This window comes from Pyrgilauda ruficollis, unplaced genomic scaffold (genome assembly GCF_017590135.1).
Source record: "Pyrgilauda ruficollis isolate IOZ18807 unplaced genomic scaffold, ASM1759013v1 scaffold123, whole genome shotgun sequence".
Taxonomy (NCBI): Eukaryota; Metazoa; Chordata; class Aves; order Passeriformes; family Passeridae; genus Pyrgilauda; species Pyrgilauda ruficollis.
Window position 1 is genome coordinate 886,401 of NW_024510655.1, and position 12,563 is coordinate 898,963.

The following is a 12,563-nucleotide window of genomic DNA, read 5'->3' on the forward strand; positions in this document are numbered from 1 at the left end:
GTCTGGGGGGGATGTTTGGACCCATAGATGTGAGGTTAAGGGGGAACAAGGACACACAGATAGGGGTCAAGGGGGCATTGGTCCCCATAGGTGTGGGACTGAGGGGTGCAGGGGCCCATAGATGAGGGTTGGAGGGACACCATCACCCACAGATGTGGGACAGAGGGATTTTGCGACTCATATCTAGGGGTCAGGGTGCACTTGGAGGGCACAAGAGCCATATCCAGGCTCTGGGGCTGTTCTGGGGTGGGGCTGGTATGGGGTGGGGCCACCCCAGGAACGGAGTGGGGCACTGCGGGCCAGGAACGGAGTGGGGCACTGCGGGCACAAGTGGAGCTGGCAGTGATGTCTCCCTGTCCCGCCGGTCATGGAGCACTGTCTGGGCTTGGCCCTTGAGGGTCAGTGACAGGGACAGAGCTGGGGGTGTCCCACAGATCCCCCAGTGCCCCGGGAGCTGCTGCAGGAGGTGGGCACTGAGCCAGGCACGGCTGGCCTGGAGCAACCCCGCAGAGCTGGAAGCATCTGTGTGGGAACACGGCACAGAAGGGTTTGCAGGTGGGAGCTCAGAACAATCCTTCACTGGACAAAACAGCTCCTAATCCTATTTTACTGCCGTGGTAGGAGCGTGCCCTACAATTCCCAGGGAGGCTCTTAGAGGAAGAGAGACATCAGGCACGGGGAAGGAAAAAGGAGAAAGCCGGAGCGCCGCAGCCGGAGGGAGGCAGGGCTGGGAGGATGAGTTACAGCAGAGACTGAGGGAATCTCATTTGTATGGCCTAGAAAGCCAGCGCTGCAGGGGAACAGGATAACACTGTATAAATATCTAAAGGGCACTTGTGTGAGGAAGGGGAAAAAAAGTGACGCATGCAGCAGTCGTGGGAGGGACGCGACGGTCCAGAGCTGGGAACAGCTTCCCGAGGGAGCAGCGGGCTGCTGCAGCCTGGTGGGCAGGAGCACGGAGGCTGCCAGGGCCTGTGTGGGGCTCCAAGGCAGGAGCAGGAAGGAGCTGCCTGGCACGAGCAGTTGGTGGCCCTGGCACGGCTGGGAGGCTGTGGTGGCACTGTCCCCAGAGCCCCCAGCAGTGACCAGTGGTGACCAGATCTCCCAGGTGCTGTTCCTGCTGGCTCAGCACAGAACTCCAGGTGCCCTGGCAGAGCCTGACCTCTCCATTCCCTCTGCCACCACAGCTTCCCAAAGGATGGAATCGTTAAGGTCAGAGAAGCCCTCTGAGACCATTGAATTCAATCCTTAAGGCAGCACTGCCAAGGCCACCACTAGCCCATGTCCCCAGGTGCCACATCCACACGGTTTTTGAACACTTGCAGGGGTTCCACCACTGCCCTGGGCAGCTGTGCCAGTGCCTTTCTATGAAGAAATTTCCCCTAATATTGAATCCAAACCTTCCCTGGCACAACCTGAGGACTGAGGCATTGAAAACCCAAATCCTTTCTAGCACAGAAATTCCCAGCAGAATTCCAGCCTGAGGCTGACTTGCTTCCCCTTGGCCATGAGGAACCTGCCCAGGCTGGTTTTGGGTGTCCTTGGAGCACAGCCCCCCAGGCTGGGCTGCGTGGGATGGGCAGGAACCACAGCGGTGCCAGAACGGAGCGCGCTCCCATCCCTCTCTGCGCTCCTGCCCCTCTCCCAGCTCTTCCCTGCAAATTCGAGCTGCTTTTCACAATCACATTTGCTTTTTCTTCTTCTTCTTAAAAAAAAAAAAAAAAAAAAAAAAAAAAAAAAGCTTTTCTCTCTGCCGTTGCCATGTGCAAACCCACACAAACACCAGGAAAAGCCGGCGCCGGCTCTGCAGAGCCCGTGCCCGCAGAGCCCCTGTCACAGGCAGAGCCAGGAAAAAGGAGAAAAATAGATTTTCCCTTCAGCCCTTCCAGACACATGACTGAGACTTATTATAGCAATAACAGGCACAGGGGGTTCGCAGAGGCTGTCCCTGTGTGTTCCTCACCTCGCTGGTGAGCCCCTTCCCTCCCCAGGGAGAGTGGGGCAGGTTCTGTGCCAGCTGCCCCAGGGCTCAGCAGAGCTCAGGAAGGATTCCAGGGCTCAGGAATCCCTCAGGCTCCAGCAGGAAGAAGGCCATGGAGCAGAGCTCCATCAGGAGATGGTGCTCCTGAGGAGGATGGTGTGGGGTGTTCAGCTTGAAGAAGGGAAAGATCCAGGAAGAGCTCAGAGCCCCTCCCAGGGCCTAAAGGGGCTCCAGGAGAACCAGAGAGGGACTGGGGACAAGGGCCTGGAATGACAGGACAAGGAGGAATGGCTTCTCACTGCCAGAGGGTAGGGTCAGATGGGATTTTGGGAGGGAATTCTCCCCTCTGATGGTGGACAGGCCCTGGCACAGGGTGCCCAGAGAAGCTGTGGCATCCCCTGGATCCCTGGAAGTGTCCAGGACCAGGTTGGACATTGGAGCAGTTTGGGATAGTGGAAGGTGTCCCTGCCCATAGCAGGGGGTGGGACTGGATGGGCTTTAAGATCCTGTCCAACCCAAGCCATTTAGGATTGGCCTAGGATTCCCAGCTGTTTAGCTGGCTCTGAGCCTGGCGCATGTTCCTCACCCCCCAGTTTGCAACAACACAGCACAAGCCACAGCATTTGTGTGTGCTGGCACTGGCAGCCCTTCCTCCTCCTCTTCCTCCTCCTCCTTCTCCATCTCCTTCTCCTTCACCTCTTCCTCCTCCATCCCCACCCACCAGCCCAGCTCTGGGGGACCATGGCCACACACTGCCAGGGGCAGGAGCTCCAGCAGATCAGCCTTTGGATGATTATCCTGTATGCAGTTATCTGCAAAGGTTTGAAAACACCAGCACGTCTGGGTATGCCCATTTCTGAGTGCAGCCATAATCACCCAGGTTCCCAGGAGGAGGGAAACCAGTGCTGCTGCCCCTGGAACTCCTGCCCGGCCAGCTGTGGGTCGTCATGGAAACCACATCTGTCACTCCCTTCTTCCCAGGCCTATTAAACAACCCAGGTCACCGCAGCCTTCCCTACCGGGCTGTGTGCCCACCCCGGATTTCGCTCTCCCCTCTGCTTTGATTCCATTGTACCCCCAGAAAGCAGCCAGGGCTGGCTCCTTTGCAAGCAGCCAGGGAAGGGGGAGCACCCCAGTGCCTGGGCACAGCAGACAGCTCCCAGCCCACTGCTGAAGAGAAGAGCAGTGACAACAGAAGGACACAGGGCTGGTGTCACTGCTCACTGAATCCTGGCAGATCCATCCAGTGCGGTGTGGCTAACACAGCTGGGAAGGGCTGTCCGTGTGTCCTATCTGTGTCCATGTGCCCTGTGCGTGTCTCTGTGCCCTGTGTGCTCTGTCTGTGTGCCCTGTGTGCCCTGTGTGTGTGCCCTGTCTGTGTCCGTGTGCCCTGTGTGTGTGCCCTGTCTGTGTGCCCCGTGTGCCCTGTCTGTGTGCCCTGTCTGTGTGCCCTGTCTGTGTGCCCCATGTGCCCTGTCTGTGTGCCCTGTCTGTGTCCGTGTGCCCTGTCTGTGTGCCCTGTATGTGAGCCCTGTCTGTGTCCGTGTGCCCTGTGTGTGTGCCCTGTCTGTGAGCCCTGTCTGTGTCTGTGTGCCCTGTCTGTGTCCGTGTGCCCTGTCTGTGTCCGTGTGCCCAGGCTCTCCTCGGGCCCCGTAGCTCCAGGTCTCAGAGCTGTGCCCTCACTGCCCTCACTGCCCTGCCCTTGCTGGGCTCCTGGGAAGAGAGCCAGGGCACTACAGAACCACGGGAGCCTGGAATGGTTTGGGTGGGAAGGGACCTTAAAAATCATCTTGTTCCACTCCTGCCATGGGCACAGACACCTTCCACCAGACTAGGCTGGACGGGTCTTGGAGCCCCATCCAACCTGGCCATGGACACTTCCAGGGATCCAGGGGCAGCCACAGCTTCTCTGGGCACCCTCCTGCCCTGCCCAGGGCACCCAGCCCCACTCAGCACACCTCTGCAGGGCTGGTGTGAAGCCACAGACCTGAGCAGGAGGCTCTTCCAAGGTCACTGCAAGGTCACTGTAGGGGCAGGGGAAAATGAGAAACCAGAGTCTGATCCACCCACGGGGATCAGCTGGACACACAATGTTTTTCTTGGTTGCACCTGAAGGGCTTCACCACCTCATTCCCAGAGCCAGCTTAGTCAGAGTCCCTCACTATGGAGCCAGGCTGGGAGAGCTGAGGATGTCCAGACTGGGGAAGAGAATGATCCAGGGAGAGCTCAGAGCCCCTCCCAGTGCCTGAAGGAGCTCCAGGAGAGCCAGAGAGGGACCTGGGACAAAGGGCCTGCAAGGACAGGACAAGGGGGAATGGCTTCCCACTGCCAGAGGGCAGGATCAGATGGGATATTGGGAAGGAATTGTTCCCTGGGAGGGTGGGGAGGCCCTGGCACAGAGTGCCCAGAGCAGCTGTGGCTGCCCCTGGATCCCTGGCAGTGCCCAAGGCCAGGCTGAACATTGGGGCTTGGAGCAGCCTGGGATCGTGGAACGTGTCCTTACCCATGGCAGGGGGTGGGAATGCATGAGCTTTAATGTCCCTTCCAACCCAAACCATTTGGGGATTCCATAATTCCCTGATTCTCCACTTTCCTTCATCACTCCTCCACAACTTTAACTCTTTCAGCCAGCCTGAAAAAGAGGGGAGTGAGTGACCCCCAGGTGGCTGCAGCCCCCTGTGCTGTCCCGGGGCTGTGGCTGTGGCTGCTGTGGGACATGGGGCCGATGGTGGCACTGGGACACTGCCAGGGGTCAGGACCAGCCATGCAGGGCAGAGGGGAGTGGAGGGTGAGGGGTGGGTGCTCAGGGATGTTCCCCCACACAGGGGTGACAAGGAGGAGCCCTTCCAGGGGCTCCAGGGCAGGACTGCCCCACTCACTGCGCCTCTCAAGACCAGAAGTGCTGCTGCCAGAACAGCACATCAACCATCCCAGGGGCTGCCAGGCACTGAACAGGGAGCAGCCTGTCCCCAGCATGTCCCCAGCCTGTCCCCAGCCTGTCCCTGCACCCCAGTGCTCAGCCTGGGCAGGAGAGACATCAGCTCCCACCTCCTACCTGGTGCCAGGGGGATCTGCTCGTTTCCTGCCTTAATGACTTTCCCTGGCTGTGTCCATGGCCCCTGACCCTCTGCCACCCTGTGTCCCGTGTCCCCACGGCCAGAGCCGGAGGTGAGTGCTGGGGGCGGGCACAGAGCCCTGTGCAGCAGGCGCTGTTTGAGCACTAATTAGATCCCAGGAAACCTCCTGGACGGCGAAGCTCCAGCCCTGCCACCCCCTCAAGACATTGTCCATGCCTGGATTGCTGCCTGATTCCCATCTCCATAATTCACGCGGATCCTTCAGAGCAGCTCTGGCGGGCTCAGCTCACGGCTCACTGGCTTTGAGAGGCCAATGGCACAGAGAGGGACACGTGGATGGCTCCCAGGCACGGGTTCCCCATCCATCCCACCATATGTTTCCAACCTGTTCTCCTCTTCCACCCTCACCGCAGTCCAGCACTGGGGGACCCCAAAACCCATGGGAGGAAGAGGAGGGGAGGAAGGCTGTCCCCTGGGCTGGGTGGGCTCAGAGCCCTGCATCCCCTTGGGTCCCAGCTGTGGCCAGGGCAGGGCTTGGTGGGACTGGGGGACCCAAGGGAAGCTGGGATTTTGAATGAGGGGAGGGGACAGATCCCGCTCAGAGATGTGGCACCTTGTGTCATCTCCAGGGACAGCCCATCTACCCCAACCCAAGCCACAGGGACAGGTGGGCAGGACACCAGACGCAGCCCTCCAAACATCCCGTATGCCTGGAGCCGCTGTCACACCCGTGGGATGGGGACAGTCGTGCCTGGGTCCCCACACGTGTCTCCCCAAGGCAGGTGGCAGCAGCCCCCCTTTCCTGCCCCTTTCTGGGGGGCAGCTGGAGCTGAGCACAGAGCCCGGCACAGCTGGGGCAGCGCTGCCACCCCCACGCTCCTCGGGCATCTCCCTGGCCCTCCAGCTGTGTGACGGGAGAGGAGAGCTGGGGGGACCCTGAATGCCTCCCAAGTGCCCCTCCACGGCCTGCCAGCCCTGGGTGTTGGGCAGGAGAGGTTTCAGAGAGGTTTCTGGAGAGCGCAGGGCCCCAGCAGGACACAGCCCTGGCTCTAATGAGCCCAAGCATTCAGGGCTCCCTGTGCCTATGTGCTGTGCTGTGCCTCAGGAGAGCCAGCACAGCCATCACCCTAAAGCCTGCTCAGCTTTTGGGGCTGCTGGAAAGGGCTTAAGCCACCAACCAGGCCCCCAGGCTCTGCTTCCCCCAGTCTCCACAGCCTGGCGGTGCCTGTGGGAAGCAGACCCTGCCGTGGCTCCTCGGGCATCTGTGAGCAGGGAAAGGTGCTCTGCAGAGGCACTCAGAGCCCAAATTAGCCACACTGGGCTCAGTCTGAGATTCTGACAGCGGATGCCAAATTTATTTCCCAAATGCACTGTGGAAATGTCAGCGTGCTGGTCGGAAGGAATCGGGTACATGCTCCCTTTTAAATAGCACCAAGCATATGGGAGGAGGATGATTAGATTGCTTCCAAGCTGCCAAATTTCTTTGCTGCAGCTAAAAATCTTTTCCAAAATGTCCCAGCCCACAGTGTTTCTCAGCACTGAAGTCTGTGCCGAGACTTTGCCATTGACAGTTGTGCTCTGAGCAGGAAAACACAGCCCTCCCGAGTAGTCCCGGGGGTCCCAGCTCCCCAAGGCTCTCCAAGGGGGGCTTTGCCTCCTCTCAGAAGCTGGAGAAATTCCTCCCCTCCTACCTTTCATGAGGGAGCAGAGCTCCTGATGTAGAATCACAGATTATTTTGGGCTGGGAGGGACCTTAAAGCTTATCTAGTTCCAGCCCCTGCCATGTACATCCAGTCCAGAGGGACAAAAGCAGCCCAGCAGCTGCTGGCAAACCAGGAGAGCAGGGAAAGCGTCTTCACCTCCCTGGGTTTCCATGGAAAGGTGTCCTGCAGTGTCCCCAGCAGCAGGACCCCCGTGCTCCCAGCACAGCTCCCTGCAGCTCCCACTCTGACTCAGCCAGGTGACAGCACAGGTGACAGCTCGGGAGGGAGCAGGGCACCCTCCACTGCCCAGGCCTCCTGCTCAGCGGGGTGTGGGGCAACAAGGGTGGGAAGACATGGGGATGTGCTCTGGACTCCTTGCTCAACCCTGAATGTCCTGCCTTGGGCAAGACACCCAGAGCCCAGAAATTCCAAGGCATTCCCTACAGATGACCCCACAGCCCCCCTCAGCCCAGGGTGAAGCAATGGGAGCCACCACAGCCCATTTTCCCAGGATCAGCAGCCCAAAGCACTGTGATGTCCCTCAGCCCAGCCTCAGGAAAGGGATGACCTTGGGATCACCCAAATCTTCCCTGCCCCATGGAGGGACTGAGGAGGGCACAAACAGCTGCTCTGGGCTTGGCAGGAGGGTGTCCCCATGGGTGACACTGAAGCTGCTGCAGGGAGCAGAGCATGGTGGCCTTCCCAGGAAAGGATATGACTGACATCCCCAAACCCAGGGATGGCTCCCTCTCCCACCCAGCCTGTGGGAATTCCTGCCAGTCCTATGGGAATTCCTGGTCCACTAAGGACCAGAGATACACTGTCCCTCCAAAACCAACTTCCACCAGCCATGCTCACTCTCCCAGCAAGACCTGAGGGCACCAGGAACCATGTGCTGCCTTTGGATGTGGGACTGACCTGTGACACCTCGGGGCCCTTCCTCCTGCCAAACACCCACCCACGGATCACACACGGATCTGCTGGATCCCAGACCCCAAACTCCCTGTCCTACACTTGCACTGCCCCCCCATGGTGCTCTCCATGCCCAGAACACCAAGAAAGGCACTCAGTGATGCCAGCCATGCCAGCTGTGCCAGCCACCCTGTCCCTGCTCAGTGGGCCAAGGGAATCCAGCACTGGAAGGAGGCAGAAGCCCCAAACAAGCAGGGAGCAGAGCATCACCTCCATGGCCCCAGGGCAGAGCCCTGTCCTCGGGGCACGGTGCCCAGAGGGTCTCCATGGTCCCCCCTGGAAGGGAGAGGGTGCCAGAGGCAGGACTGGCCCAGGAGCTGGCACGGGGCAGGGCAGGGGCGTGGAGCCCAGCCCGTGGGAGCGCAGGCACTGCCGGCTCCGCTCGCTGCCCACGCAGCCACGTGGCGGGTGGGAGTTTCCTCTGCATTGCAAATCCCTTCTCATGTGAGTGCTGCAGTGCTGCCTGGAAGGAAAACAACCCCTCTGGAGAGAGCCCAGGGGTCCGGAGCAGCACCAGCACCTCCTCCTGCCCCAGGCAGGTCTTGGTCCCCTTCCCAGGGTGCCTGGCTTGGGAGATAAAGCCAAAGCTTCCCTGGTAGGCAGCCTGGTGGGAGCAGCACCAGCCGTTCCCATTTCCCTGTGCTTGTGTCTGGCACAGACAGCCCCAGCTGAGCTCTCCCTCCAGACCTGGGAAGTGGGAGGAGGACGAGGAGAAGGCAGTGGCACGAAGGCTCCCTGGTCTGCAGCAGCTGGCAGGAAGCAGGACAAGGGCTTTGGGAAGGGGGGAGCATCCCTGGGAGCACGGGCCAGGTGCTGCGGGGGGTTCTGGGCCACAGGGACACGGATCCAGGACTGGGGGAACCTGGACTGGGGGTGGGGGGATCTGTTCCATTCTGGCATCTGCTGTTGGGCAAGCTGCTCACCTGCACAAGGCAGGGTCTGTGCTGAGCCCCTAGAAGCAGGACTGCCCCTTCCCAGAGCTCTGATTCCATGCTGGGAGCGTCCACTGCCAATCCCAGTCTTCTGATGCAGCCCCACACCGCCAGCCCCTGGCAGCTCGTTCTCCTCCCAGAGTCATGGCACTGCTGGGCTGGGGAGATCTTCCCAGAACCCACAGAGAAACAACCCCCACATCTGCTGGTGCATGAGATCCCCCATTACCAGGGGTTTGGGAGCCACCCAAACATTTGGCACAACTCTCCAGGAAGACAGAGACTGGATTTGTGCTCCTCAGGGACTGGTGGATGGAGGAATCCAGGGACAGTGTCCTCCTTTCCAGGGGATAAGTCTTCAGGGGATTCAGCCCAGGGCAGGAGCACTGTGGAGCCCAGATTCAGGAAATGCAGGGAGCCCCTCAGGAGATCTGCCCCTAAAATCCATGGCTCCTGCTCTGGGCACTGGGACACCGAGCAAAGGGCATGCAGGGAGGGAGGGGGGTGCCTCTCACAAGGGACAGAAAATTCCCATAGGCTTGGCCCAGCCCACCCATTCCTAGTGGGAATGTTCATGTTGGTGAGAGCTGAGGAGGAGGAAGAATAAAACATCAAACCCTAAAAACAAGGGACAGCAACTCCTGGTAGCAGAGCCATGTCTGGGGCAAGGTCCTGGGGGAGGATTCCAGGCACCAAAGCTCCTGGGAAGAAGCTCTGAGGGATGTGTGGGGTCAGATCCACCTGCTCTCAGTAGAGCCTGTGGGTCTTGCTCTGCCCCATCTTCTCACCACAGCATCCACCACCACACCTTTCTGGATTCAGGCAGCTCTTTAGAACAAATCCCTCCATCCATCCATCCATCCATCCATCCATCCATCCATCCATCCATCCTCCATCCATCCATCATCCATCCATCCATCCATCCATCCCTGCCTGCCTCTGTCCTCCAGCCATCTCTCTGTTCACAGTTTCCTCTTTTATCTCCACACAACCCAAATCCATCGCCTGTCTGAGTCACTGCTTATCCCAGAGAATTTCCATTTATCCACTCCAGAGTGCCCGGGGGTTTCTCCCCAGGGCAGAAGCTGTGTGACTCCTGCTTTGGGTTCAGCCAGAAGATGGATCTGCAGCGCTTTGCTTGCACAGACACTGCTCTGAAAGCATGGCCCAGGCAACAGACACCAGCCCTTACCATCCATCCTTGCCTTAGCCAGTCTCCAAAGCAGGAAATGCCACCATTCCCACACAGGGGTGTCCCAGTGGCACGGGCAGGGCAGGAGCACATCCCATGCACACAGCCCTGGCCTGACCCTTGAGCAACACAAGCAAAGACATCTCCAGGGCTCTTGTACCCTCTCGCCCAGGTGGAGAGGGATTGGAGAGGGATCACCACTCTCCTGGTCAGAAGCAACAGGAGAGGCTGAAAGGCATTGAGGAGAGCGGCTGAGGGGCACAGAAGAAAGAGGCTGGGCACACACATGCTGGAGGTGTACGTGCAGTTCTTTTCCTCACCCTTTCCTTACAGGATAGAGAAGAGAATAAAAAAAAAAAAGAAGGAAAAAATAGCAAAATAAAGCAAACCCAACAACTCCAATTTCTCTCTTAATGAATAAATGAAATGCATCCCAAGAGGCAATTAAGCGCTTCGAACCAAACATGTGTCACATACATTAAAAAAACAACCCAGAGAGAAATCCAGCAGCTGCAGTGAAGGGAAGGAGGCAGATGATGACTCCTGGGGGCAGGGAACTGAGCCCTCCCATCGTGGTGTTCAGGTCCCCCAGGGGAGGGGAGTCCCACCCAGGGGGTCTGGGGACCCCCCAGTACCCAGGGGCATTCCCAGAGGTTTCTCCCACCCTAAGGACATCGCTGCCCTGTGAACCTTTCACCTTTGTGCCCCATGGGAACTGGGACCATTTGCTCCCAAGTCTTCCTTCTCGAATCCCAATGCAAATTTTGTCTCACGCTCCCTGTTGATGTCACCTCCAGGGAACACCCACACCCACCTGACCTCCTGTCCTTTGTCCCTGACCCTGGTGCTGCCCGGAATGTGGCTGTGGCCCAGCCCTCACCAGGCACTGCCCAGCTGACACTGCTGGGAGGAGGAGGAGGGCTGAGGAAGGCTTCCCTGCAGTACAGAGGATCTGATTGGGTTGGGCAGGGCCTGATTCTTCACCCCAGCCCAGCATCCACCCCATGGGTGGGTGTGTGACCTTCATCCTCATCCCCAAATCTCCTTCACATCCCTGCACCACTGCCAGAGCCTTGATGTTGGGAGAACCCTCCAGAATCCAGCCTGCAGAGCTCTTCCAGAACGGCCCCAGAAGACTACACAGACCTCCTTTTACTGGCCCAAAGAGGGGCAAAGAGATCAGCTTGGCTAAAAACCCCCATGGATTTTCCCAGGACACAACTCACAGCAGCAGCTGCAGTGCGGAGGTGCCATGCTCCCAACACTGAGCTCTTTGGGGAAGCTGTGCTTTACTTCTGTGTGGTGGCACAGCAGGACAGGGCTCCCACAGCAGCCCCTGCAGCACTCCCACCCCTCGGGCTCCCACAGCTGCTGCCAGGCTGTGAAGGACAAATCCCTGACACTGAACTTCAGATGCTCACTGGGTTTTCTGCCCATTTTCTCCCCTTGGGAGGCCAAATCCAGACTCTTTGAGTGTTTGGGTGTGACTGAGCTGATGGAGCTGGTGTCGCCTTCTGGAACCCACCAGGAAATCTTTCCTGATGCGGGAAAGCCATGGGATTTATTCCTCTGCAGGTCTGCCCTGTGTGTTCACCCTGCCTGCTGCTTTCAGAACATGTCCCTTCCCCATGGGCCAGCAGCTGCCACAGCGCTGCCCAAGCCCAGAGCCCTGTCCTTTTCTGAGGGGGAACACAGGCTTCCCGTGGGCTGGCAAGTTCCCTGCAGGAGCCTCCTTCTCTGGCTAGTTAGAGTGTTACCCTCTGCACCCCTCGTGCCCAGCACGCCCACAGCGAGCCCAGAGCTCGGGGAGCACATCCCAGGCTGAGGGTGCAGAGCCCAGGGCAAACCACAGCCAGGGCAGCCCCAGGCAGCCCAGGGAGCCCATGCAGCGGGTGTGGGTCTGCTCCCCACCTGCCTCATGGCTGGGGCCCCCTGTGGGCTCTGCACCCACTGTTCCTGGGCTCTGGCATTGCTCACAGCCCTCCCTGCCCCAGGGACACCTGCAACAGTGTCCTGCAGTGTCCACAGCAGTGTCCTTCAGCCACCCTCTCTCCTCACGCTGGGGCATTGCCAGCACCTCACAGCAGCTCAGCCCTGTGCCCCTGCCCTGCCAGCAGTGCCTCTGCTGCCACACTGGGCAGAGAGCAGCACCCCGTGAGAGGACACAATCCCCAGCATCCACAGCCTCCCCGTGCCCCGCAGCCACAGACCCCCCAGAGCCACCCCGTGTCCCCAAAGTTCTGCCCCGAGCACTCACAGTCTGGCCGTGGCTCTTGTGGGTGGCACAGCTCTCGCGGGTGGCACAGCTGCTGCAGGACGCTGCCGTCACCCGCAGGGGGTGAGGGGACGCTGGTGGCCCATGTGCCGGCTGTGGGTGGTGGCAGCTCGGTGACCACGCTCAGCGGGGGCCTTGGGCTGAGGAGGGACAACACACATGTGAGCCCAGGGAGCTGTGGATGCACCCCGGTGTCTTCCCTGGCTCAGAGCACAGAACTGTTAAGGTTGGAAAAGACCTTTTGGATCACCAAATCAAGCCAGCACTGCCACCATGATCAGCACTAGCCCCTGTCCCCAGGTGCCACTCGCATTTTGAGCACTTCCAAGGACAGTGACTCCACCACTGCCTTGGGCAGCTGTGCCAGTGCCTGAGCACCCTTCCCATGAAGAAATTTTCCCTAATACCCAAACCTAAACCTCCTCTGGCAC